Genomic DNA, 27,623 nt, shown 5'->3' on the forward strand with positions numbered 1-27,623 from the left:
TGTATTTAGAGTCAATATGTTTCTGCAATCTTTATTCGCCTATTTACGTAGGAAGTATGTTCTTTTTTAATTTTTCAATCTTTCCAAACAAGATTTCGGCACATTTGCAACCCTTGTGTTGTTTACGAAATAAGAAACTGAGGTACCGCTGTCATTGAGAGTTTAACCAGCCTTTCCAATAGTGAGTATATACTCCTATATTGAGTGCAGCTCTCATTTATTGATACATAACATCAACTTTTTTTAAAAAATTTATCTTTCACACAAATTTTCTTGTCAGTGGAAATCACATTAAGATATGGTGTAAATGTAATTTATTTCATTTTATTTATTTTATTTACTTTTCACTACCTGTTATAATTTTATTATTTTTTAGTGCTCTATTTTTAATATGGTTAATTCTATCATGCCAGCTTTGATGTTTTTTGAAAGGTCTATAAATATTTTTTAGAATTTTTAAGATTCAATATTGTTTTTCAATGAATTTATACATTTAATTTACAGACCTTTTGTTGCACAGTCTTTTTTAAGACTTGGATTGTCATCATAACACGACTCAAGTAGAGGTAAAGACCAAAATTCAATTGTTGTTCTCTTTTTCACACTCACATGCTGTGTCATAATTAATATCTACACCACATTTTCATGTTACCATTCTAATTGTGTGTTTCAGTTATGTTCTTCTTATTATTTTTTATTATTTACAAGTATGTGTTATTGTATGTTGTAGCCCCTGATGTAGCCCCATTGTAAGAGGGCGAAACTCGGCCAGAGTTGGGCATTGTTCATATATTCGTGTTACCACCCAATAAAGGAAAGCATTTGGACATCTGGCTGCTAATCCTGTTTTGTCGCCCTCACGGCTTTGTTAGACAGCCTTCCTTGCTGTTTCTTCAGTCCTATTATCCAGCTGGCCAGAATGAACAAACAGATGCTGAAATGCTAACAAAATTTAGGGAAGCTAACAAAATTTGCAACATAGTAATAATGGGTGATTTCAATTACACCACTGTTGACTAGGCAAACTGACATCAGGTCATGCTAAGGAGATCAGGTTTCTAAATGAAATAACTGATTCATGAAGCAGCTTGAACAAGAACCAACAAAAGGGGGAGCTATTTTAGACCTAATCCCTAGTGAACCACATGATTTGGTGCGACAAGTAATGATATTGGGGCCACTTGGCAATAGTGATCATAATATGATCCAAATTGACGTGATAATTGGTGGGAAGACAACTAAGGAAATCACTATGATAGCATTTAACTTTCAAAAGAGAGACCATGATAAAATGAGGAAAATGGTTAGGAAAAAAAAATGAAAGGGGCAGCTGCAAAGGTTAAGAATTTACATCAGGCATGGACGTTGCTTAAAAATGCCATCTTAGAAGCCCAGACCAGATGTATTCCATGCATTAAAAAAGATGTAAGCAAGGCCAAATGATTGTTGGCATCATTAAAGAGTAAGGTGAGGTTATTCTAGCCAAAAGAAAATCTTTAAAAAAAAAAAAAAAAAAAAAAAAGGAAAAGCAGCATAAGCACTGACAAGTCAAATACTGATACGGAAAGCAAAGGAAGAATTTGAAAAGAAGCTTGCTTTGGAAACAAAAAAACTCATAATAAAAACTTTTTTGAAGCAAAAAGCCTGTGAGGTAGTCAGTTGGAGCATTAGATGGTCTAAGGGTAAAAGGGGCACTAAGGAAGGCAAGGCCATAGCAGAGAGACTAAAAGAATTCTTTGCTTCAATCTTTACTGAGGAAGATGTAAGGGAGATAATCATACCAGACCTGATATTTAAAGGTGATGAATCAGAGGAACTGAAACAAATCTCAGTGAAGCTGGAAGATATAGCAGGACAAAATGACAAACTAAAGAGTAGCAAATCACCTGGACCAAATTGGTATACATCCCAGAGTGCTGAAAGAGCAAAAAATTAAATTGCAGACCTACCGTAATTTGTAAATTATCATTAAAATCAGCCATGGATCCTCAAGATTGGAGGGTGGCCAACATAATGCCAGTTTTTAAAAACTGTTCCGGGGTGTTCCAGATAACTACAGCCTGGTAAGCCTGATGTCAGTGCTAGGCAAAATGGTTGAAACTATTATTAAAGAACAAAATTACTGAACATATAGTCAGTCATAATTTAATGGGACAAGGCCAACATGGGTTTAGCCAAGGGAAGTCTTGCCTCACTTATCTGTGACTTTTTTTTTTGAAGGCATGAATAAACATGGATAAACATGAGCCAGTTGATACAGTGTACCTGAATTTCCAGAAAGCGTTTGACAAAGTATGGGATAGGAGGCAGTGTTCTGTTGTAGACTGCAAACTGGTTAAAAGATAGAAAACAGAGAGTAGGGCTAAATGGTCAATTTCCTCAATTGAGAAAGGTGAATAGCAGGAATCTGTATTGTTGTTTAACATATTTATAAATGACCTACAAATGATGCCAGGTATGGGCTACGCTCCCGCAGCATGCAGCTAGCTGCACACACACAAAAACAAAAGGAGAGAGAAAAAAAAATCCTATAAAAAAAGCTTAAACAGCTGGATCTCCAAAGTGGGCTGGCACAATATGTCAGGATCTAAATTGCAAGCAAGATAGTGAAGTATAATGTAACCCCACTCCGGTATGCCTGTCCTGCACTGGTGGGGCCACAAAAGAATGTGTAAGTTCTTTGGAGCAGGAACCCTGGCTAGCTCTTCTATCCGACTCCTTCCCCAGGGTGTAGATTTTTTTTTAGGGGGGGGGGGGGGAAGAGTTAACTTTCAGGGCCCAGTGCAGAGGTGACTAACTTCCTTCTGAGAGAGGGGCAATTTCTCTTCACTGTGTGTGCTGCAAGCCAAAATAAATACACTGGATGCACTGGGTTCAAGTCTTTACTGAAAAAAATACAAATTGCACAATAAATATATTCTAGCACTACAGTCTCTCTCTCGTTGGTTACAGTCTTTACCTCTATCTGTGTAAGCAAGGGGTCCATCCACCCTCCTGGATTAGTTAAAGTGGTGGTCCCAGTGGGCACAGCAATAAATCCTCTCGCTCTCCAGTGGGACAAGACTCCTGACTGGTGGGATCCCTGGATGTAGTTAACTTACCCTGCTTAAAATGCAGGAAGGAAGGGGCAGCCAAAAACAACCTTCCTCCTGGATCTTTAACATAATGTCCCTTTCCCTTAACCGAAATTAACACAGGAGTTACTCCTCATAACAGGTCAGTGCCTCTGAAGGGCAGGTGTGCCAGACACAGGGCTCCCCGTTCCCTGAATCCAAGAAAACCAGTGTCCAGTAAGGCTCCTACCACGAAAAACGTCCAAAATGCCTGAAAAAACAACCCAGAGAGATATCCCTACCAGCCAGTGAGTAGACTGGAAGGGGAACCTGGCTCCTCTGACTGGGCCTGAAAAAACAACAAAGACAAAAGCTCCTCTCCACCTCCTAACGAGATAAACCATAAGGGACTGCCCACAACTCTCGGGAGAGAGCTATTATAAAGTCTTTCAGGGGTACGGCCATTCCAGTCCCCACAAAGGGAGGGGCTGAATTTGAATGAATCCTCCCACGTGCATTAACCTATTCTATTTGGCATTTCCCAGGGCTTACTGATAACCAAAAATGGCTCTCAGTTATATTAATAAGGAAAACAAAAAAATCCAACAATAAAATGTTCTCTGACTTGCTGATTTTGTGTCTAATACTGAAGATCATTTAACTTTCTTTTGTTTTCCAAATTGGGTGGAATTAATGCCACTGTCAGCACAAGCACAGTTTTCATTTTATTTTCAGGACTCCTTTCTGTCTAGGCCCCCAGAAAGCTGCCCGTTTTACCCAGGCCTGTGTCAAGCACTGCTTACTGCCTCCCCATTACCTAATAGGCTTTTTACTGTGTCAACAAAGAAAGGATGGTTTGGCAAATCATTTTCTAATAAAATAGATGTTAGTTGTTTCATGGTGTCTTGTAATCTAGTGTAAAGCTGGTTGGTGGATTTAAACCCTTGGCCCTGGAGATGTGGGACCAGAGCTCTGTGCACAGTGTTACAGCCCTTGGACTATGACGAGTTTGAGAGTCCAGCAAGCAAACCCACTAGGCCTATGCCAACTGCAGGTGGATGTGCTAGGGAATGATTTCTTGACTTTATCTACCCCATCTTCCTTTCCCCCCACGGGTTGAGCCCTTGGGTTCTAGAGGCTGGCAGGACTTAGGTGAAGATCCCAAGGAGAGCGGTCAGGCAACATCAAAAGCAGACCAAAGTCAGGACAGGCGGAGATCCAGCAGCATCAATGTCCAGGCAGAGATGAAGTGAAGTCAGAATCCAAGCCAGGGTCAGAACCAAGTGTCAGTCAGAGAGAGGGAAAGCTGGGAAGACAGGCGTGGATGCACAAGACATGGGCAGGAACAACAGGCAAGACACCGAGAAGACAAGGAGCAAGGCGGGAGGGTAGGCAAGCAAGGCAAAGAGCAGGAGCAGAAACGAGGAGAGAAGCAGGTCTGGAGGGAAGACATGACAAGGCAAGGCAAGGCAGGGAGCAAGAGACAGGACACAGCAACAAGTTCTGCAGGCAAGATACATGGCAGGATCATCCATTGCAAAGGCCCTGGCTGAGAATGTATACGGGGTTTATATACCCCACAGGGCTGATATCATCTACCAAAGGGCCTTCTTAGGGTGGCACGCACCTACAGGAGGGCCTTCTTAGGGTGGCACGCACCTACAGGAGACACTATGCAGCAGAATGGCAGTGTCCAGGTGGCGGGAAGGCCGACGGCACTCTGTGGTGAGTATAGCCAGTCTTAGGACTGTCCCACAGCCGGCCAGCATTACACACAGAGCTATTTTGACTGAAAAATGTGGATCCTGTCTTGCTTGCAATTTAGACCCTGACAGATTGTGTCAGCCCACTTTGCAGATACAGCAGATTGGGATTTTTTTTTTTAAGGGAGCAGATAAAAAGGGAAATAAATTTAGTAAATCAGAGCTCGGCTGAGCTAGGATTTTTTTTTTTTGTGTATGCAGCTAGCTATACCCTAAGGGAGACTGAACCACACCCCTTGTTAGTCAATTCTGAAACTTCAGTGTTTTGGGGGTTAAGAAAGAGACTTCAACAACTATTGAGGAGTTGCTGAATCTTAAAGCAGTCTTTGATTCTCTCCTCCCTACAACTGATGATGGCTGCACTAGAGAATCAGGAACAGCAGATTCAATTTCTGATACAGCAGCTGCAGTCACTTCAGGCATAGTTTAAGGAGCTTACTAAATCTTGGCAACATAAATGCAAACAACTGGAAACAATGCACACAATCCATGAGCACAAATGACAAGTAGAGACTGCGATCAGGAGAAACTGCCCAGCTTCTATCCTGCTGCCCCATGAGCGATTTGATGGGCTGAGGCGGTGTTACCGAAGGTTCTTACATCAATGTAACTTACATTTCAAACTGTTGCCAGAATACTTTATAGATGACGTAAAGAAATTATGCTGGGTGGTAACCCTACTTACAGGAAATGCTTTGAAATGGGCCATCACTTTGATGGAAAGGGAGCACGTGAAATACCTTTCTGCAGGAATTTAGAAAGATGTTTCTGATCCCCATCAGAAACATGCAGTGGAGAGGTGTCTAACACGACTCCTTATCATATGTTGCCCGCTTTCATTAATTACAGGCAGATGTGGGGTGGAGTGAAGAACTTCAGTTTAATTTGGGCCTAAGAGAAGATATCAAGGATGAATTGGTCCAAACAGAGCCTCCCTCCTCTCTGTAACACCTAATCAACATCTGCATCTAGACCGACACATACTTGGGGAATGGCAAGGTGAGGAATCCTGGGATAGTCATGTCCTCCCCTCTACAGGATTCTCTCTCAGCAGTCGATGAACAAGATACCCCAGAGCCAATGTAAATTTGTTCTACTCCCTCCTGGGAGCTATATCAGGGGTTGACATCAGATGACCACAGCCATGACCTCGCTCCCGCTGCCTGTGGTGTGGAAGTTTGGGACACTTTAAGGCTCAGTATCCCCACCGGGAAACCACCCAAGAGACGAAGGAACCAGAGTGTGAGGAAATATATGGGACCCGGCATACCCTCGAAGTAATGGGGTAGGGAACAGAAGAGAGCGATTGCCTGTGCGGTGCAGTATCAGGTAGCAATGAAATCATCTCAGAAAGACTGAATTCATGGAACAAGCCTGAAAGGCATGTATCCGGGAAATGGGGTAGGCAACAGTACCTCTTGTCTCACGACTGGAAAAACTGGACTCTCCTCCTAGAGTGGAGGAATAGCTTAGTGGCTAGAGCAGTGGGCTATGAACCAGGAGACCAGGGTGCAAGTCCCACTGTCGCTCATTGTGTCCTTGGGCAAGTCACTTTACCCTCCATTGCCTCATGTAAAATTTAGATTGTAAGCCCTCTGGGGATAGGGAAATACCTACAGTACCTGAATGTAATCCACTTTTGAAGCATTGCAAAAAGCGGAATTAAATTCTAACTCAAGGCCTCCAAGAGAGGCTGTTAACTGTCCCAGAGAAGGTTACAGCAGAGGCTGAGATCATCACACACAGTCATCAAAGCTCTCAGTATTCATAGGTAGAGCCTATACAACTATGAAAAAAGACCACGGACAAAACAGTTAGCCATGTTGGAAAAAAGACAATAGCATCAACGAAAGGGGCTCCCTTTGGGATTTCTCCAATCAGTACTTTAGTGAAGAGAAACTAAGGTATACTGGAACAGAAGAAACTTTGTCAGACTCTGCTCTGCCACATATTAACTGCACTGTAAGACTGGCAGGACCGCCTTCACAACCCTTTTAGAGAGGTAGCTGGCAAGGAAAGACTTACAAAATAAGCTTCTGACTAATTTTTTCTTTTATTTCAGCCATGTCTATATGATGTGTGTGCCTCTTATGGCAGGAGGGCCAGGGGGAAGAAGGTACGGGTTGCTAAAAATGGAGGTGCTGTGATAACCTGGGGTATTCCAAAGAGGCCTGGAGGCCTCCTTGCAGGGGGAATGGTGTAAGGCCGGTTGGGAGTTTTCAGCCCTTGGCCCTGGAGGTCTGCACAGAGAGTTATTGTAACTTGGTGGAAGTGGGTAAAGCAGTAGCACTATAAGTTTTCCCAGGTTTCGTGGGCGGGGTACACCCATCCAGGGAGTGACTGGCTAATCAGCTAGAGCCATCCTCTTTACCCAGATGTTTTTAAGTTCTAGCCAGCAGAGAGTCTGCTGCTGGCACAATGTCTCTCTAGTCTGAAGTCTCGCTCTGGGCAAGCCACACTAGAGCACACTGAACTGCCCTGATCTCCTTCCTTTGGCTCCTCAGTAAGGGAAAGCATAGATTTTGGACTACTTTACTTTCTTTTTCCTTCTGCAATTTGTAAGTCAGAGAGCATATGTTGTTGGTGGATTTTTTTGTATCCTTATTAAACTTCACTGAAAAGCATGTCTCCTGTCTTGCTTGTAATTTACACCCTGACATCTAGATGTTTAAATATTTATTGCTACAAATTTTTGGTCTAATATCTTTTCACGTACTGAAATTAAACTATCACGTTTATAATTCCTATATCACTCCTTTTTCCCCATTTAAAGCAGATACTACGTTTGCTTTCTCCAGTCTTATAGGACTTCACCCATTCCTTACAAGATCATGATTAATGGCTCTGCCATGAATAAAAGGTATCTTCAGATCCTATACATAGTCTGGATGGCTGGGGAGATGAGAGCCATCTTAACCACCAACACTCATTTTGGCTGTGGTGATGCCCACATTCTTCTGCTTATGAAACTTAAACAATTATGTGACATCTTTGAAAAAGACATACTCCCTGATCACCAACCACATGGACTATTCCAATTCCCTATATCCTGTAGGTAATACATGACATCTGTCCTGAGCAATTTAAGCTTAGACTATATCCGAGTATATCAGAATAAAACTCCTACTGTTTGTCTTTAATAGGTTTTATTACATCTAGTATAATAAGAGGTCAACATTCAAAGCCAGTTAGACTGCTAACTCACAAGTTACCAGTCTAAATGGCAAGGTTTTGAATATTGAGTCACTTACCCAGCTAGATGGTAGCCAGATAAGTCATTATTCGGCTAAAATCTAACCACATAGGAAAAAGAGGCGTTCTGGGGCAGTTTCTGGGAGGAGTTTAGTTATCTGGCTGATTTACACAAATTTCAATTCTATCTGGCTAAGTTAGCCATTTAACGTTACACCTGCTTCAGAGCAGGTATAAAGATATCCGGCTTTGAGTGGCCAGGTAACTTACTACTTAACTGGGTATCTTCAAAAGATATCTGGTTAAGTAATGCCGTCAAAATAAAAAGACAAAAGTAAATGGGTCCGTGACCCAATTCTCTCTCTTCCCCAATCAAAATTAATAGAGGATCCTGTTGGACTGTGCAGCCCCCAATCCCCTCCTAAATTTGTGAAACTTGTTGCGGTTTGCAGGTCGTATCCTCCCCCCTTCCTTGTTTCAGTTAGTTATTTTAAAATCTGGCTTTCCCCTTCCCCCCATCCCATAGTCCCAATGGCCTGAGTTACACCCCCACAGCCACCCAGATCACTCCATCCACCCCCGATAACAAAAAAACAACTCTGCTGGGAGCGAGGTATAAACTCACTTGCTTCCGTGCTGCTCTTGTTAGAAGCGTTGCTGAAAGCGTAAAGTTACAGAAGCAGCGTTAGAATGCTGGGAGCGGGTAAGTTTAAACCTCACTCCCAACAATTTGGGTATTTGGGGATGGAAGGGCGGTAGCAATCTGGATTTTAAAATGTTAACCTAAATGTTGAGTGGGGAGGCCCAACCTGCAGACCGCAACAATTTTCACACATTTAGGAAGGGTTTGGGATGGTGGAAAAGGAATTTGGTTGAGAAAGGGAGGGAATTGGATCGCAGAAATGTTTATTCATTATTTTATTTTTTTTTTATTTTGACAATGCTACTTAACCGGATATCTTAAAAAAAAAAAAAAAAAAAAGATTAAGTAGCAAGTTATCTGGCCACACAAATCCACATATCTAAAAAAAACCCTAATTGTTTACATTCCAACATAGCCAGTTAGATTTTTCAGCTATCCAGCTATAGGTGGCTGAATAACTTTGGGTGTATATATATTCAGCGGGACATTTATCCCACTGAATACCCAGGATAAGTTATCCAGTTAACTTTAGCTAAATAACTTGTCCACTCGTTGGCTTATTGAATATAGCCCTCAATAAATACCGTACATTACAATAAATGGAATGGTTATCAGGTATTGAAACATTACACATTTAGCAATTGACTCACAAGAACAATATACTTTCATGTGCTTTATAAACTTAATAAAGCACTAGCATATCAAATTAACTTAAACATGCACTTTACCAAAGTAAAACAGTCTAACTACCCCAGTCTTAATACACAAAACAGCCTAAACTTTACAAATGCTGCAAGTCTCAGGAATGCTTGAACCTGCTTCCTTCTGCTGTGGGGCCAACAGCAAGACTTCAGGAATCTTTATTTCAGCCAGATCTCGGTCTTAAGAAAAATAGAGCCGGTCCGCACAATGAGGCTGAGAAATGAGGATCCAGTTCCAGTGATGTCTGTTGTGGGTTTGTTGATTCTTTTGTTCTCACCTTTTTAAAAAGCCTCCATTTGCATTTCTCAGTTTCATTAATGGAAATTAATAGGCTACAAGATGAGCTGTGCGATTGGTCTAGCCTATATAGTTTTTTTTTCAAACTGCTGGTTCAGTTTGCGGGCAAGCAGACATTTAAAACATGGCTACAGCGGAGTCAGCGAGGTAGTGCTGATTCCAAAAATGGCTTATTTTGAGAAGGCAGGGAGAGTTCGGCGGCCTGTTCCAATTATTTTCATTGCCATGCATGCTAGCCCCGATGTCATTTTTGGATTAATTTTATTTTCTTCTTTTTATATATTTAAGTTGGCGGGAGGGAGGCTTCCCCGGGCAAGTATGGAGTGACTTCAGGTTTTTTGGGAGGCTGTCAGATTCGGAGAGTGAGACCCTTTGTATGGTTATTGTGTGTTTGTCTCCAGCTTCTGATAGCTGTTAAGTTTTTCCTTAGTTCTCCCTATCGTGAACACATGGGCACATGGCAACTATTTCTGTCTTATTAACTGATCCAGCAATGTGGAGGGAGGGAGCAAATTGCTGCACAACCTTGATAGCCTGGGGGATCTATTAAGCTCAGTGCTCATATTTCTATGTCTGGTTTTAATGACACATTTATGTTGGCATGTTAAATGTTTTTATTGTATGAGGATAGAATGGCACAACGATATGCATTAATGTTCCAGTTCTATTGTTTTAGCAGTTGCAGTAAGAGTTGGGGGGCGGGGAGGAGAATGTTGGGGGGTTGTAGTAGGAGGGGTGGATGAAGCCAGAGGGTGGGCGGGAGGGATTCGGGAAGGGCAGTGGTCTCGGTCTTCGGCGAAGACCTTATAGATGGTGCATGAGGGGGTACGGGGGGGGGGGGGAGGAAGCAAGGGGAGAGGGAGGGTTGGGAGGTTACAAGGGGAATTAGACAGGTCCATTTATTGATTCAAACATGGTTCTCAAAGGTCTCAAGGAGATTAAAGTGGGGAAGTCGTAGTCGGACAGCTGGAGATCTCGGCTGGGAGGGTCTCTGCTGTCACATGGATTTCATACTAAATATTTTAGAACATAAGAACATAAGAACATGCCTTACTGGGTCAGACCAAGGGTCCATCAAGCCCAGCATCCTGTTTCCAACAGTGGCCAATCCAGGCCATAAGAACCTGGCAAGTATCCAAAAACTAAGTCTATTCCATGTAACCATTGCTAATGGCAGTGGCTATTCTCTAAGTGAACTTAATAGCAGGTAATGGACTTCTCCTCCAAGAACTTATCCAATCCTTTTTTAAACACAGCTATACTAACTGCACGAACCACATCCATTTTGATCTTTTCTGAAGTAAGTAATCTCTAATTCATGTACTAATATAGTTACTTGGAATGTTTGCGGTGTCAATTTGCCTTTTAAGCGTACCAAAATATTAGCTCTTTTAAAAAGAAAACAGGCTGCTGTAGCATTTTTACAGGAGACACACCTGACTGACTCTGAACATCAGAAATTGGGACGCCTTTGGGGTGGGGAAATTTTTTATGCTTCGGCAACCACTAAGTCGGCGGGCGTGGCTATTTTGATACAGCGAGCGGTTCCATTTACGGTGCATGCGGAAATTAAAGATCCTCATGGCCGTTATATCATTTTGATTGCGGATCTATATCATACGAAAGTAGTCCTCTGTAATCTTTATGCTCCCAATACATATAACCCATCTTTCTACAGGGAGATACATCAACATTTGCTTCCATACTTAGGAGACCTTATCATAATTGGAGGGGATTTTAATACCATACGTGATCCAGCTTTAGACAGGTCCCCCTTGGCTCCCAGGCCTGCGGGGTTTGGGCAAGGCCCGTCCTTTTTGGAGAACTCCTTACACTTGATGGACATGTGGAGGGTATTGCATCCCGGAGAAAAAGACTTTACACACCTTTCTAGAGCGCATGGGACATTATCTCGAATCGACTATTTTTTAACAAGTGTACATGGTTGTTCGAAAATTCGAGGGGTAGAGATCGGAGATATAGTGGTCTCGGATCATGCCTTGGTGAAGTTGGAGATTGAGTTGGATTTGAATACGTCACGCTCGATGTCTTGGAGGTTTCCCTTCTATCTTGCCTTGGATGAGGCTTTTCGGGAGTATCTCCATAAATGTTGGCTGGACTATGTTGACTTTAATGGCCAGCAGCGGGCCTCACCGGTTCTATTTTGGTATACTGCTAAAGCAGTTCTTAGGGGAGACATCATTTCGTATATGGCTCATCGGAAAAAAGTGATGAACCGTAGGCTCTTAGCTTTAACAGCCCAATTGGGTAGGGCAAGGAAGAGGCTGATGGGGACAAATACTAGCGATGCACGAGCGCAGTTTAGGACTATACAAGGGGAGCTAAAAACTCTTTTGCACCAAAGAGTGCGGAAAAGCGTTCTTTACTACCAATATAAGCTGTTTCAACATGGTAATAAGTCGGGTAAGTTATTAGCAAATTTAGTGCGCTCAGCTCGGGGCTTGCGACATGTTCCGGCATTGAGATCCGCTAACGGCCAGGTATTGACTGATCGTAAGGACATAGCGCGGTGTTTCCAAGACTTTTATAGTTCCCTATATAGGGCTGAAAGTGGGCCTATGGAAGCATGTGATCAATTTTGTTCCAAATATCAACTCCCTCATTTGACATGGGAACAGAGGGAACAGTTAAATAGGCCCATAACCTCGGAGGAGGTTCGCTTGATAATCCAGCAGGCCAAGCGCCTAAAAGCACCAGGGCCAGATGGGTACAGTGCGGAATTTTATAAATGTATGATAGATAAGGTAGCAGACCGGCTAGTGCAGGCATTTGCAGGGATGTTAGCGGATGGATCTTTCCCAGCCCATACTAATCGGGCACAGGAAGTATTTCTTCACGGAGAGGGTGGTGGATGCCTGGAATGCCCTTCCGGAGGAAGTGGTGAAGACCAGAACTGTGAAGGACTTCAAAGGGGCGTGGGATAAACACTGTGGATCCATAAAGTCAAGAGGCCGCCAATGAAGAGTGGGTGACTCGCCAGAATGATGGCTACTGCCTGGACACAATACCCTTATTCAATAAACATACACATGGTTACTGTGACTCCAACATCACTCTAAGCTTCAACAGCAAGAGGAAATGTGGAAAAAAGGATTTGCACTCACAAAGCGGGGAGTAGCTGGCTTGTTACGGCGGTTACTACCCCAAACCAAATGTGCCTGATACTTCACTTTAGATGCATATCCAGCATAGCTCTCTGCTTCAACGGCAGGGGAGAAGAAAAACAACCAATAAGGGCTGTATAATATAGTCTGGGTTAAAACAAATAAGCATGGGTGTAGCTTGCTTATTGCGGCGGTTACTACCCCTACTACCCCCTAACTAATCAAGCTAGATATTTCACTTGGATGCAGCTCCATCACTGCTCTCTACATTAATGGTGGGGGAGGAAGGGAAATAGAACCAAGAGCTAAAAGAAACAGATAAGTATGAGAGAAAAAATGTGTGAAGCTGGCTGGGCAGACTGGATGGGCCGTTTGGTCTTCTTCTGCCGTCATTTCTATGTTTCTATGTTTATTCCGAAACCGGGGAAGGACCTGTTACAACCAGAATCGTATCGGCCTATATCTTTGTTAAATTTTGATCAAAAACTGCTTGCCAAGATTCTGGCTGATCGCCTAGCGGAGGTTCTCCCTTCCCTTATTCGGGCAGATCAAGCTGGATTTGTTAAAAAACGCTATGCCCTGACAAATATTCGGAACATTTTGGCGGCTATGTCGATGTCTCAACAAATGGAGACTCCTTTTTTGGCCATTAGTTTTGATGCGGAAAAGGCCTTCGACCGGGTGGAATGGACATATTTATTTCAGATTTTACGTACGATGGGTTTTGAGGGGTTGTTTTATAGAGGAATTGAACTCCTGTATTCGGCCCCGGAAGCTGTTATTTTGGTGAATGGAGAACATTCGGAGGCGTTCCCGATTTCCCGTGGTACTCGACAGGGTTGCCCTTTATCCTCGTTGTTGTATGTCCTCCAGTTGGAACCTTTGCTTTTAGCAATCCAATTAACAAAGGAAATCCGGGGTATTAGATTTCACTCGACTCTTTTTAAGTACGCTGCGTTTGCAGATGACCTTTTGGTTTTCCTGACGGATCCCGTGCACTCCCTCAGAGCGCTTCTGCGCCTGGTTTGGGCGTTTGGTGTTTTCTCGGGGCTGCGTTTAAACATGCATAAATCCAAGGCCCTCGCTAGCCCGATAACGTTGCAGGAGGCGTGGGGAGCGGACTTTCCCTTGCAGTGGGCTGTGGACTCATTTACTTACCTGGGAATTATTATTCCAAGGGACCTATCATGTCTCTATTCCCTTAATGTTTACCTGCTCCTGCGGGCTACGGAGGATAGGCTGCTTAGTTGGGCCCCTCTGCCGTTGTCATTGAGTGGTAGAATCCAACTATTTAAGATGGTTATTTTGCCAAAGTGGCTATATTTGTTTCAGAATTTGCCTCTTATTTTGAGGCAGACAGAGGTGCGACGACTGGATAGGATTCAGCGGAGATTTTACTGGCGGGGGGTGGGGGGGGGAGGCCCGTATCCCATTGGCCTGGTTGTGGGTGCCTTGGGGGAAAGGGGGATTGGGGGTGCCAGATCTGGCAATCTACAATCTGGCCAGTAATTTGCGCTTAATCAGAGATTGGATATTAGATACCTCCTCCTTTTTAAATCTTCTGGCGGATAAGGCTCTGACTCACCCACTGGCTCCTTCTTTTGTGTTGCAAGCTGCTTCTCCGTCTCTCAATACCTTTTTAGTACAAAATGCTCTTATCCATCCTCTTCGTGTATCATGGAGGAAATTGATGTCCCTTCTGAAGCTGGATCACTTGTGTGCTTACCTTTTACCAATTCAAGGGAACCCTGCCTTTACGCCGGGCTCGCAAACACTCGCATTTCGTAAATGGGTAAAGGCTGGTATTACAAAGCTGGGCCACGTGTTTAATCCTGAGGGCCAAATTCTCTCGATGATGGAGCTGAAAGAACTATATGGTAACATTGATATCGGGGTCTTCCCTTATCTACAACTCCAGCACTATATTGCTTCCATACCTCTTACTTCGCGGCAGGTCACTTCCCTTACTGCAATAGCAGACATCCTGCTTCTAAAAAAGGAGGACACTCCGTCGCTCGCCACCTACTATCGCATGATTAGACAAGCCATTTCCCCTGATACCTGTGCTATTTTGGTGGAAAGGTGGAATCGGGATGGGGTGTTCCTGCTCACTGAAGCCATTATAGCAGCTTGTTTTCGGCGGATCTCCCAACTCTCAGTCAATATATATTATCGCGAAATGCAGTACAAATTTTTCCGCCGCGGTTATATTTCCTCTCAGGATGCTTATAATTCAAAAATTGCACCAACGCCGCAGTGTCTACGATGTGGCGAGATGTCCGGCTCAATCTCTCATGCATTTTGGGCATGCCAGCCAATTCAGACCTTTTGGCGTAAGGTACTCAATTATGTGGAATTGGTGTTAGGGTTGGATATTCCCTTCTCCTATTATTGGCTTCTGTTTGGTTGTATTTCGCCTCGACGTGTGAGAGTTTGGGGTTCTCGCCTCTTCATACAAAAAGCCTGCTTGGTAGCTAAGAAAATTATTCTACTCAATTGGAGAACCACGGATCGGCCTTCTTATTGGGCCTGGCGTAATCATTTACATCAAATGATGCAAATGGAGGCTTCCATTATGCGACAACCGCCGAGTCAAAAGAAGAAGTTTCTTGCGGTTTGGGGCCCGTATGTGCAGCGGCTTCCTCACCGGACCCGCAGTCTCATCTTAAACGAGTGACTAGGTGCGGGGATAACTTCCCCTGAAGAAAGATGGCAAGCGTTGCTGAAGGACCTTGAGGCACTTGTGACCTTGGACCTGGGGGGGGGGGGGGGGGGGAAGGGGAGATAGCGGACTGGGGGTAACACACAGTTGTGTATTGGGTTTGTAATGGGGAGTATATCAGAGTCAAATACTCTCTGTACTGACTTGGTTTATATTTGAAATAAAAATTGTTTTACAAAAAAAAACAAAAAACATGGCTACAGGAGACATCTCATTGATAAGGTTTGCCATAAGTAATAGGTTGGGGTTAGGCTTGTTAAAGACTCAAAGAGGAGTTGAGCTAGTGCCATGCCTGCCTGGTATGCAGCAGATGGCTCTTCATTGGTCAAGTATCCCAGGCTCCTTTGGGATAAGACTACATGTTCAGTCACAGCACACAACTCTATTAGAATATTTCTTTGGGCGTTGCTCCTACAATCCTGAAGCACAACCTCAAGTGCCTCCAGCTGTTACAAAACACAGCAGTGAGGCGATTGGCAGGGGCTAATCTGGTGACCACATGAAGCCCACTACCCTCATGGATCCCCAATGAGGGTAGTGGGGGAGTACTTTGTGTTGTCTTCAAATGCTTGAACCAAACAGCACCAGCATACTTATCCCAATGAAGGAACTTTGGTCCTCCCAAGAGGCCCTCTTATCCACCTCTTCACTAGCTACAGCAAAGCTAGCTTTGCATCCAATTTATGGAACAAAATCCTAAAGGACTAATGCAAGATTGTCTGTTCTTTGTGTCTTCCACCCACTCATCATATGTACTGCAATTAACATCTTTCTTTATAATCATCTTTGTGCCTTTCCATGGAAAAAGTGAAATATCAAATGGAAATAAATCCAAAATACAAATTTTTTTTTTTGGTTGGGATAGGGGGCATTTTTTTTCTGTACCTTTGGGCTCCCAGCTCAATTGGAACCAGCCTTCACTGGTTTACAGCACCGTAAGCTGTCATTTGCAACTACTCAGGGTTTTCCACCTACTTTATTCTCTTCTCAACTCACATAGCTCAATCCTCGGCCAGGGGCTACACATCAGGGCTCTCTTTAGGACCCTGCAATTCTAAGTCTTAGCCACTAGGTGTCACTGTTACATGATGACTAGGATGCCCTCCCTGCCAGAGGCTACAAATGCTGTTTCTGCAGCATCATCAATCCCTGCCAGAGGACCACAATATGGAATTGAACCTAGGTCCTCCACAAAAAAGTTGGCAGCTCGGCCACATGGCCAGTCTGGGGTTTTTTTTTTTGTTTTTTTTTTTTTAAATCATCATCTTTACAAACTAGCAGATCAGTACTGGGCTTCTGGCTCCAGCAGCTCTCTCTGTTCCATAAGCCTTAATTTTCAGGAGCTTACATTTTTTTTTTTAAACTCATTTTTGTCACTTCCCAACCTGCCAGTCTTGCCATTACAGTGATGGCCCTTGGTCAAAAGTTACATATCACCCTTCCCTTCAAAGCCTGGTACAGTATGTGATGCTACTAAGCAACAGCTAAGATTATCTCTTTCTTCACCTCCAATTATTATTAATGGGGATAAACTACATTCAGATTGATAAGACAAATACATAATTCTAGCTAGGTACTGACAGCAACTTAATAAAAAAGACAGCAGGGTGAGTGGATTATTAGTTCCACAACATAAAAATATAACATTATAGGCAGGAAGACAGCATGTTTGGCTGTGTTGTCTAGAAATCAACGCTTGCTGTCAGAATTCTGGTGATGTAATAATTTTGAGGATGTCACGTGTCCTGTCTGGTACTAAAAACCCTAACCAATTTTGACTAGGGCTGTCATGACTGCAGACAGAAACTGAGGGAAGGAAAATTAAAAAGTTAACTGGTTTTCTGTTTTCCTGTAAAGCTGCAAGTTTTCAGCAAAAAATGGCAATGGTCCCATGCTCTGAGGAGTTCCGTTTTGACAAATGGATTCAATACTGAGGAGGTGGCGTGTTGGTTGGAAAATATCCTGCAGCTTTTATTGGTTCTTGTATCGCACTGTTCTGAAGTGTCATGCTGTACAAATTAGGTAATATATCAGATCTAGGAATCAATGGAATTCCACCAGGATTTATAATGCACATTAGGTTTCAAGGCAGAACATCACTGCTATACCACAGGGACTCTGCCTAATTACAGTGCTACCTTAGGCTCTGCCTGTGCCTGCAGAAGATCAGGAAAGGAAATCAAAATGTCACTTTTCAGTTTTTCACAATGACTAAGCCTTCCTCTTACTAACAGAGAGAAGGTCGAGTCTGCACTAATGCAGAGGACTGGGGCTAAGTTCATGTTTAATCACCACTGGCCATCCGGCCATTCAATTTCTTCCACGCTGGCCTCAGCATGCATATTGTTTTAATTCTTAAATGCACATTTAACAACATGCTCTTTATAACATGACGACTCCTCTCTGGGCAACTACTACTACAACCTTAGTTGATACCCTTCCACCAAGTCATACAGTCTGAATAAGAGCACTAGTCTGGTTACACCTTTTTTCCTTCTTTTTATATCTCCTTCATATAGTTTGTTTCAACTGTCCTTGCCCTCTGATATTTTGTTTTATTGGTATGTATAAGGCCTGCTGAAATCAAAGCTATGACAGAGTAAACAAAAGTAGACTAAGACTTATTTCAGACTTAGCATGGTAATTTGGTCATTGAGAGGAACATGGTGAACAAACTGCTTTTGTGAGCCGCTTAGAACATTGGATAAGGAGAAATTACTACTTACCTGATAATTTTCTTTTCTTTAATAAGGACAGGTGGATCCAAAATCAGTTGGTCATGCACATCTACCAGCAGATGGAGAAGGAGCAAAACTGACATAATATATATAGCTCTGCACTGACGTCAGCCCACCAGTATTCTCTGCAACAGCCAACCATGGGCAAACTAACAAAACTTGATTAACAGATAACTATTCCAACACTCAGCCAACAGGAAAACATTGAGCTCAGAAAAAGAGTATAACACTAGTGTTATAATTAGTGAGGTTTGGGTGGACCCTTGCCTAGACACTGTGGCAGCTGACCACGCCCAGCTGACCACAGGCCAGGCTCAGCTTAGGACACACAAACACAGAGATTGATCTTTTATTAGACAATGTGATGAAGCCACCAGAGGTGGCAATAGTGAGCAGAAGAAGTAGCCGGCTGGGCTGGTATCCCTCAGGCGCTGGAACAGCGACTCCTCCGGTAGCAGTGCTGTAGTGGAAAGAACTGAGAATAATGAGTACAGTGGAATATACACAAAGCCCCAGTATGGAGAACCCCAGGATAGGGAGAGCAGGCCCTTGAGGAGCGAGTACCTGATCCCTGAGAGCTGAGAGGCTTGAAGGTAATATACTCACACAGCGGTTCCACGTAGGAGATGGCACCAGGGCTGGAACGGAGGCAGGCCCTCGAGGAGTGAGTACCTGGTTCCAGGGAACAGCTCTGAGGTGAAGATGGTAGTACTCAATGGTGTTGAAGATAGCGAATCCTTCCAGGCAGAAGAAAAGGTAGGAGCAGGCAGCGAGACGGGGAACATGGGCCCTCAAGGAGCGAGTACCGGTTTCCTGATAGCGACCTGAAAAGCAAGTGAGGCCCCCAAGGAGCGGGTAGCCCGTTAGCAATAAGAGTCCAATGGAAGATTGGAGAGGCAGAGTAGCTGGGTACGGAGAGTGAATCCCATCCGTAAGATTCCCCTTGCTAAATATCCGGGCAGCGTGACGTCATCACAGGGGGACGCACCTGAGGTTCGCGTCAAGTAGGAAATAAGAGTGAGGGCCGCGCGGCGCGTGCGCCCTAAGGTACCAGCGGAGCATGGCGGAAGGCAGCGCCCAAGCCGGTCTGGGGACGCCGAGAGGATGGCAGCCAGGCGTCCTTCCATAGCGAGAGGAGGTGCAAAGAAAGGTAGGCGGAGTGAAGCCGTCGGGAAGGGACAGTTGTAACAACTAGTCTAGGGACTGGAGGAATACTTACCAGTAACCCCTGGAACATGTGGCCACGTAGAAGGACAATAGTACAACAATCCGGCAGCCAAGGATGGGAAGGTGGATCCACCTGTCCTTATTAAAGAAAAGGAAATTATCAATTAAGTAGTAATTTCTCCTTTAGCATAAGGACAGGTGGATCCAAAACCAGTGGGATGTACCAAAGCTACTTCTGAACAGGGCAGAAGGTTGCCCGTGGTCCGAACACCACCACATGCACAAAGGCTGTGTCCTCCCGGGCCTGCGCAGAAAAGGTGTGTAAAGAGGACCATGTCACAGCTTGACAAACGTCGACGAGAGACAACTATCTAACCTCTGCCCATGACACTGCCTGAGCCCTAGTGGAATGAGCCCTAACCTGCCTAGGCAATGGCTGCTCAGCATCCACATATACGGCTGTGACTACCTTCATAATCTAGCAGGCTATTGTACCCCACGATGCCCCTTGGAGAACAAACAGGTGATCCGTCTTCCTGAGAGGTTTAGAAATCTCCAAATACTTCAAGATATGCCTCTTGACATCCAAGAGCCATAACAGGCAATATTCCTCTGCATCTCTTTCCCTGTCCAGAGACAGCAGGGAAATTGATTCAAATGAAAATCCGAGACCACTTTTGGCAAAAAGGAAGGAACAGTACGCAGCTGTATCGTCCCTGGAGTCACTCGTAGTAACAGCTCCTGGCAAAACAAAGCCTGAAGTTTTGATTCTCTACGTGCCCAACAAATTGCCACAAAAAACACCGTTTTCAAGGTCAGTAACCTTAAGGGAAGGCTAAGCACAGGTCGAAAAGTGGGGCCCACCAAAAAATCCAAAACTAGATTAAGACGCTACAAAAGCACCGGTAACCGCAAGGGAGGACGAAGATGCTTCACTACTTTTAAGAAATGGGCCATACCTAGATGAGCCTACAAGGGTCCACCATTCACCTGACCTCAGAAACAGGCAAGAGCTGTCACCTGTACCTTTAATGAATTAAGGGCCAACCCTTTACTCAATCCATCCTGCAAAAATTCCAAATCAGGGGAATCCTAGCAGAATGAGGCAGAACCCCTCAATCTTCACACCAAGCCTCAAACACTCACCAAACCCGCACATAGGCTAAAGAAGAGGAGAACTTTCTCACCTGTAGCAAGGTGGGAATCATCGCAGCAGAAAATCCACATTTCAGCAACCGAGCCCTCTCAAGGGCCACACCATAAGACAAAATTGAGTCGGATCTTCATGAAGAACAGGCCCCTGCCATAGCAGGTCCCTGTGAGCCAGAAACCGGAGGGGAGAATCCACCAGGAGCCTTCGTAAGTCAGCATACTACGGTCTTCTGGGCCAATCTGGTGCCACCAGAAGCCCCATCCCCGTGTGACTCTCAATCCTCTGAATCATTCTGCCCAACATGGGCCACGGGGGATAGGCATACAGTATCTTGCCCTCCGGCCATTCCTGCATGAGGGCATCTATGCCCAAGGACTTGATTTCTCCTGCGACTGAAGATGTAAGGAACCTTCGCATTGTGAGAAGTCGCCAGCAAGTTCAGAAACAGAAGGCCCCGGTGATCCACTATGAGCTGGAAAGCCTCATTTGACAATTCCCATTCTCCTGGATCCAGATTCTGCTGAGAAAGTTGGTTCTTACATTGTCTTTTCCTGCATTGTGCGAGGCTGAGATCTCCTGAAGATGCACTTCTGCCCATTCCATAAGCTGGACTATTTCCTGTGATACTTGCTGGCTCTTGGTTCCCCCTTGCCAAGGAGACCACTGTCTTCACATTATCCGGACCATTAGACCCTGCAATTGGTTGACGAAACGCAAACATGCCAACCGGATGGCACAGGCTTCCAGCTGATTGATGCTTCAGAGAGACTCTTCTGTATTCCAGTGCCTTTGCGCTGTCAGCACAAGGAATACAGGAGTGTTTGGGCAGTTTTTTGTGATAGAGTTACAAAATAAACTCACATAATAATCAAATACATAGCACATTAACAAACATCTAATAACAAGCCTAAAATAATCTGGATATAATAAAATACACACGTCACTGACTCGTTATTGGTAGAACCATAGCTAACTCAATACTCTTAATAGTCTATCTGTAAGTATTAACCCTGATGTCGGAGTATCAACAGAAGCCAGGCCCAAAAGCCCCAGGAGGGGCAGTTTTGAGAAGATGAAATATTGTGGAACCAGAGTGCTTGACCAGCAGGTCACTATACTCCTGAATATAGGGGAAAAGAGGTTCGGTAACTGAACCTGCAGATGCAAGAGAAAAGGAAAGGCTCCCATTGCTTTGACAGCATGGCTTTACTTAATCTGAAATTATATTACTAGATGGCCAAGTTGAGCTGTTTATGGTGGCTTCCTTACACACAGTGTAATAAAAGATCAAAATCTGTGTTTGTGTGTCCTGAGCTAAGCCTGACCTGTGGCCCCTCTCGGGACTTCTCCCGTGGGCATGGTCAGCTGCCACAGTGTCCAAGGGTCCACCCAAACCTCACAATTTACAACATAGGCCCTAGCCAAAAAGCTGCTCAACCCGCCAAGCTCCCACATTCTCTAAGTGCCCCCTAAGGTGGGAACAAATGTTGGATCAGCACCCCAAGCACGGAGACAGAGGGGTGGGGGGAAATCCCTACTGAACTCCCCTTCTTATCTCTTTTAAATTACTCTTTACCTGAGCTCAGCCTGTCCCGGCTGAGCACAAGGTTGGTCTTTAGTTGTAGGGATGGAGGGCAAGGACCTTCCCTGCTGTGCTCGGCTTCCTGCACCCGCTTGCCTTTCAGCTGGGTTTTTGTTTTTTTACAGCTAAGTCCACGCTGGCTAAAAAATCAGCTACTGGACCAAGGCACTCATCTGAGAGAGAGATCCAAAGATTTCACCTCAGGAATTCTTAATTGAGGGAGGGATCATAAGGTATCACCACAGAAGAGCGGGTCTAATAAATCTCCTTCTCTTCTCCTTTGAAAAGGTTTTTAAGCAATCCCCAGTAGGGAGATGCATGTCCATCATCTGCTGGAGACGGAGAATACTGACGGGCTGATATATATATATATACACACACATACACACACACACACACCATGATGTCAGCTTTGCTCCATCATCTCCATCTGCTGGTAGAGGTGCCTATTAGTTTTGGATTCACCTGTCCGTATGATAAGAAATTCGGCATACAGATATTTTAATACGCCCTTGCCAGTTTCACCAGTTTGTCAAGTTAAGAGCTAGTTCCTCCAAGCCTCCCTTTTTTGATAGCCTGCACTCAATCTTACCCCTTAAACAGCCCAGAGCTGCAACCTGGATCCTTTTTTCAACCCTTCCTGTAAGAAGGCAAGAATATGAACAATGGTGGTGCGCCATGGAGAAACATCCAAACCGCTACACCAAGAATCGAAAACCTTCCAGACCCGAACATATGTGAGTGAAGTAGAAGTCTTCCGTGCCCGTAAAAGAGTGGAAATGACTGAGTCAGGATAACCCTTCTTCCATGACTGCTTCCTTTCATAAGCCAGGCCACTAGACAAAAGTGAGCTGCCTGATCGAAAAATACTGGACCTTGCAGAAGAAGATTCAGAAGATGACTGAGATGAAGTGGACCGTCCACTGCCAAGTTGACTAGATCTGCGAACCACGGCCTCAGTGGCCATTCCGGAGCTACGAGGATGACCGACCCTGGGTGGGTCTCTATTCTTCTTACGATCTTGCCCACCAGAGGCCAGGGAGAAAAGACGTAAAGCAGAATGCTGCGGGGCCACGGAAGGACCAGAGCATCTACTCCGTCCGCCCCGTGCTCCCTTCTGCGACTGAAGAAATGAGCCGCCTTCGCGTTCAGCTGAGTCGTCAGCTAATCCAGGCAAGGCACTCCCCACCGACGAGTTAAGAGCCTCATCGCTTCCGTGGATAGCTCCCACTCTCCGGGGTCTAATCGCTGTCAACTGAGAAAATCCGCCTGAACTTTGTCTACCCCAGCTATGTGTGAGGCCGCCAATCTGGCGAGATTGCTTTCTGCCCAGACCATCAGCTTGTCTGCCTCCCAGGCTATTGGATGGCTTCTTGTTCCCCCCTTGACAATTGATGTACACCACCGTCGTTGCATTGTTGGACAAAATCCTTACAGACTGATGCCACAAAAGAGAGAGAAAGCTGTGCAGTGCCAGGCTTACTGCTCTTGTTTCTAAGTGATTTATGGACCACTTCGCCTCCTGTCGTGTCCATTGACCTTGTGCTGACTGTGATTGGCAAACTTGCCCCCAACCGGAAACGTTGGCATTCATTGTCACGATTACCCACTGGGGCCCCTCCAGGTCCACCCCTTGTCGTAAGTGCTCAGGGATCAACTACCAACTGAGACTGGCTCTGACGGGGTCCATGAGCGGTAAGGGTAACTGGAATTCTTCTGACTTGGGATCCCAGCGGGACAGCAACGCTCTCTGCAAAGGCCTCATATAAGCAAAGGCCCAGGGGACTAACTCCAGAGTAAATGCCATAGAACCAAGAACCTGCAAGTAATCCCATACCTTGAGTACCGGCAGGGCCAACAGACGCTGAATCTGAGATGACAGCTTGTCGATCCTCTCCTGCATGAGAAAAACCTTGCCGACAGCCAAGAAGTCCAGCACCTGGGATGGGACCAAATGGCTTTTGGAAAAATTGACGATCCATCCAAGAGAGTGAAGTCGATGCAAAATCGTGTGAACCGCTATCTTGCAAAGTTCTTCTGACTTCGCTTGAATGAGCCAGTCCAAGTATGGATGAACCAAGATTCCTTCACGTCTGAGAGCCGCCGTTGCCACTACCACTATCACCTTGGTGAAGATGCAGGGAGCGGTCACCAATTTGTATGGGAGCGCTTGGAATTGATAATGCTCGCCTAGGACCATAAACCTCAGGAATCTCTGATGATGCTCGCAGATCCCTATGTGCAGATAAGCCTCTGTCAGATCCAGCGAGGCCAAAAACTCTCCTGTGCGGACGGCCGCAATGACTGACCGCAGAGTTTCCATCCAAAAACGGGGCACCCAAAGCACTCTGTTCACTTTCTTCAGGTCCAATATCGGGCGGAAGGAGTCTTCCTTCTTGGGAACCATGAAATATATTGAGTACCTGCCGGTCCTGCGTTCAGCCGGAGGAACTGGAACAATGGCTCCAAGTTCTTTCAACTGACATAGGGTTTGATTCACCACTTGTTGCTTTGTCCAGGACCCGCAGGGAGACATCAAAAACAGGTCTCGTAATGGGTGAGCAAAATCTAAAGGTTAGCCATGTTCTATGATGCTTAGAACCCACTGGTCCGAAGTAATTTTGACCCATTCCTTGAAAAACAGGGACAGACCACCTATCACCGGAATGGAGGAGTGGGTCGGCACACCTTCATTGGGAAGACTTGCTGCTGGAAGAACCCTGAGGGACCCCCGTCGTGGGGAGGCCAACGGCCGCGAAAGGAATGAGCCCAAGTCTGGGATCTCGCCAAAGGCTGCCGCGGACCGAAGGAAGGAGTTCTGCCCTGAAAAAAAAGGCGCTGCCCTCGAAACTGGGGACGAGATGGACCGAAGGTTCTAGAAATCCTAGGCTTGTCCTCCGGAAGCTTGTACACTTTTTTGTCTCCTAGGGACTTAATGAGATGTTCGAGATCGTCTCCAAACAAAACCTTTTCCTTGAACGGAAGCGCCCCCAACTGAGACTTGGAAGAGACATCAACGGACCAGTTGTAGAGCCAGAGAAGCCTTCTGGCCAAAACCACGGAGACCATCGTGCGTGAGAAAGTATGGAGGAGATCATACAAGGCATCCGCGCTATACACTACTGCCGCTTCCACACGCTCTGCCTGTTCTGCCTCCGCTGGGGGAAGATCCTGAGCAGTGAGTAGCTGTTGCACCCATCTCAGAGTTGCCTGCTGCATTAAACTACTGCAGACTGCTGCTCTGATGCCAAGCGCTGACACCTCAAAAATTGGCTTAAGAAGGACTTCAAGTTTCCTATCTTAAAGGTCCTTAAGCGCAGTTGCTCCTGCCACCAGAATCGTTATCCGCTTGGTGATATCCAATACAGCCGCGTCCACCTTAGGAACTTCGAGAAGCTCCAGCGACTCCTCAGGTAGCAGATAGAGCTTCTCCATAGCTCTTCTGACTCACAGACTTGCCTCTGGAGTGTCCCACTCCCGAAGCATGAGCTGTAATAGCATTGGGTGGAAAAGAAAAGTCCTAGGCGGAGCCCGAAGAACTGACAGGACGGGATCCACTGTGGAAGGTTCCGACACTTGTTGCGGAGCCAGAATCCCCAGCTCAGCAAGGACATGAGGGATCATAGAATCAAGCTCATCCCTCTGAAACAATCTTAACACCCGCAGATCATCTCAGTCAACTGGGGTGGATTTTTCAACTTCCTTGTCCACGTCTGCGTTGGCGGGGTCTTGAGATGAAAGGTCTGGTTGTTCAGCTAGTAGGATCCCCGACGCATCCGAAATCCCTCGGACCATCCTAATTCTAGTGGTCTCCTGCTGCTCTACAGGTCTGGGGACCTTTGCTGGCGGAGGTTCCTGTGATTGAGAATCAGCTTCTGCCTCCAGATAAGCTTTTGTGCAGTAAAAGCACAAACTGTGAAGAAAAAGAATGCTGTCTCTTTAAGATTTCCCCCCCCCCCCGGGGGTAAGCCCAGACCATGGGGGGGAAGCAGGCACCGAGCCCTGAGACCTCTCAGGGCTTAGATTCGGCGGAGAAAGCTGTGGTGGGAAATCCCCTCCCCCCAAGCACTGATCTGCATTGGAGACAGGAGGATTCAAAATGGCCGCCGTTCCCACGATGATCGGGAACGGGGCAGGTCGAGTCCTCCGAGCAGGCAGTTTCTTCCCACACCTCGGGACCGTGTTAAAGATGCCCCACTGACGCTCCCTCTCCCCTGGGAAGACATCGGGAGCAGAGGCCATCGGGGGAGAGTCATGCAGCCAGCTCCCCGCAGGCAGAACACCACGATCCCCGTGGCATCACAAAAAGGAGCTGCAACGAGGGAAATTTTAAAAAACGTACCTCCGGAGACCCGGGAGACCTGCGACAGCTAAGTGCTTGTTTTTTTGGGGTTTTTTTTTTTTTGCAAACGACAACCAGAGGAATGAAACGTGCCTGGGTCTATTTCTTTTTTTTTTTTTTTTTTTTCAATCTCGGAATGAACCTTCTCTGGGCTTCAGGGGGAGGGACCGGTCCACCGGTAAATCCCCCTACTCACCGGTCTGAAAGAAAAGCTCCAGGAAATTAGACTCTCAGGGTCCCCAACCCCAGCCTTGCCTGCCACCAAGGGGGATAGTTTCAACCCCTTGGGAAGTCTTGTACTCTTTGCTTCTTTTTTTTTTTTTTAACTGATTGATCTAGACAGAGGTAGAATTAAAAATTACAAGTGCTTTCCTCACTGGAGGCTAACTTTTCTCCCTTTTATTTATTTATTTATTTATTTTTTTAAAGGATCAGGACCACAGGTTCTGCCACCTTCATCTGCTGGAGACAGAGAAATACTGAAGGATCGCAGGTGGCACACCAGTGTAAGAGGGGGTGCCTTGCAAGTTTTTCTCTGTCTCCATCTGCTGGAAGGGAGGCATAACCCAGCAGTCTGGACTGATCTGAGTACGTACAGGGAACAGGAAATTTATGCAATCGGCCACAATCAGAACCATGAAAAATCCCAAGGAACTAACCAGCACTGAAAATTTCTTAGTGTTAGCTCTCATATTTGTGATATAAATTTTCTTACTATGAGTATATCCAGTAGTTTATAGAGAATAGTACAGGAAAAGGAGATTTCTGCCCCCAGGAAATGAAAAGATGAATACCAGAACCAAGACTATGAACCATATTCCAATGCCCTCTTAGCAAGTACATAGGTGATAGCTCATTTACCAAGTAATGCCTCTAATGATTATAGGTTGTCTGTCTAATGCATAAAACCATCAGATTATCTATCAAGTGCTGCCTTCTATTTTAATGGAGAAACAAACCACTAAACCGACAGCCGAAAAATCAAAACTGCTTTTCCCTTGGAATAATTTAGGAAGTTCTCTGAAACATCGCAGCCTTCCATAGCAGCACCAGAGCAGGATTTGTTGATAATTATATTTACAACAATTTTTGGTCCTCCACCTACTACCAAACCCAAGGGTTCTAAACTGAAAAGGATTTCTGC

General features: G+C 45.2%; 1 protein-coding gene and 1 long non-coding RNA gene across 3 annotated transcripts in view; one reads left to right on the plus strand and one right to left on the minus strand.

Moving 5' to 3' along the window:
- Positions 1-27,623, minus strand: part of GPALPP1 (GPALPP motifs containing 1) — a 95,669-nt gene that overhangs the window by 35,916 nt on the left and 32,130 nt on the right. The window lies entirely within an intron of this gene.
- Positions 34-887, plus strand: LOC115092224. The gene is made up of 3 exons (XR_003856951.1): positions 34-181; positions 505-566; positions 731-887. It is a non-coding gene; the product is annotated as an uncharacterized LOC115092224 (long non-coding RNA).

Source organism: Rhinatrema bivittatum, chromosome 5 (assembly GCF_901001135.1).
Source record: "Rhinatrema bivittatum chromosome 5, aRhiBiv1.1, whole genome shotgun sequence".
In the NCBI taxonomy this organism is placed as follows: Eukaryota; Metazoa; Chordata; class Amphibia; order Gymnophiona; family Rhinatrematidae; genus Rhinatrema; species Rhinatrema bivittatum.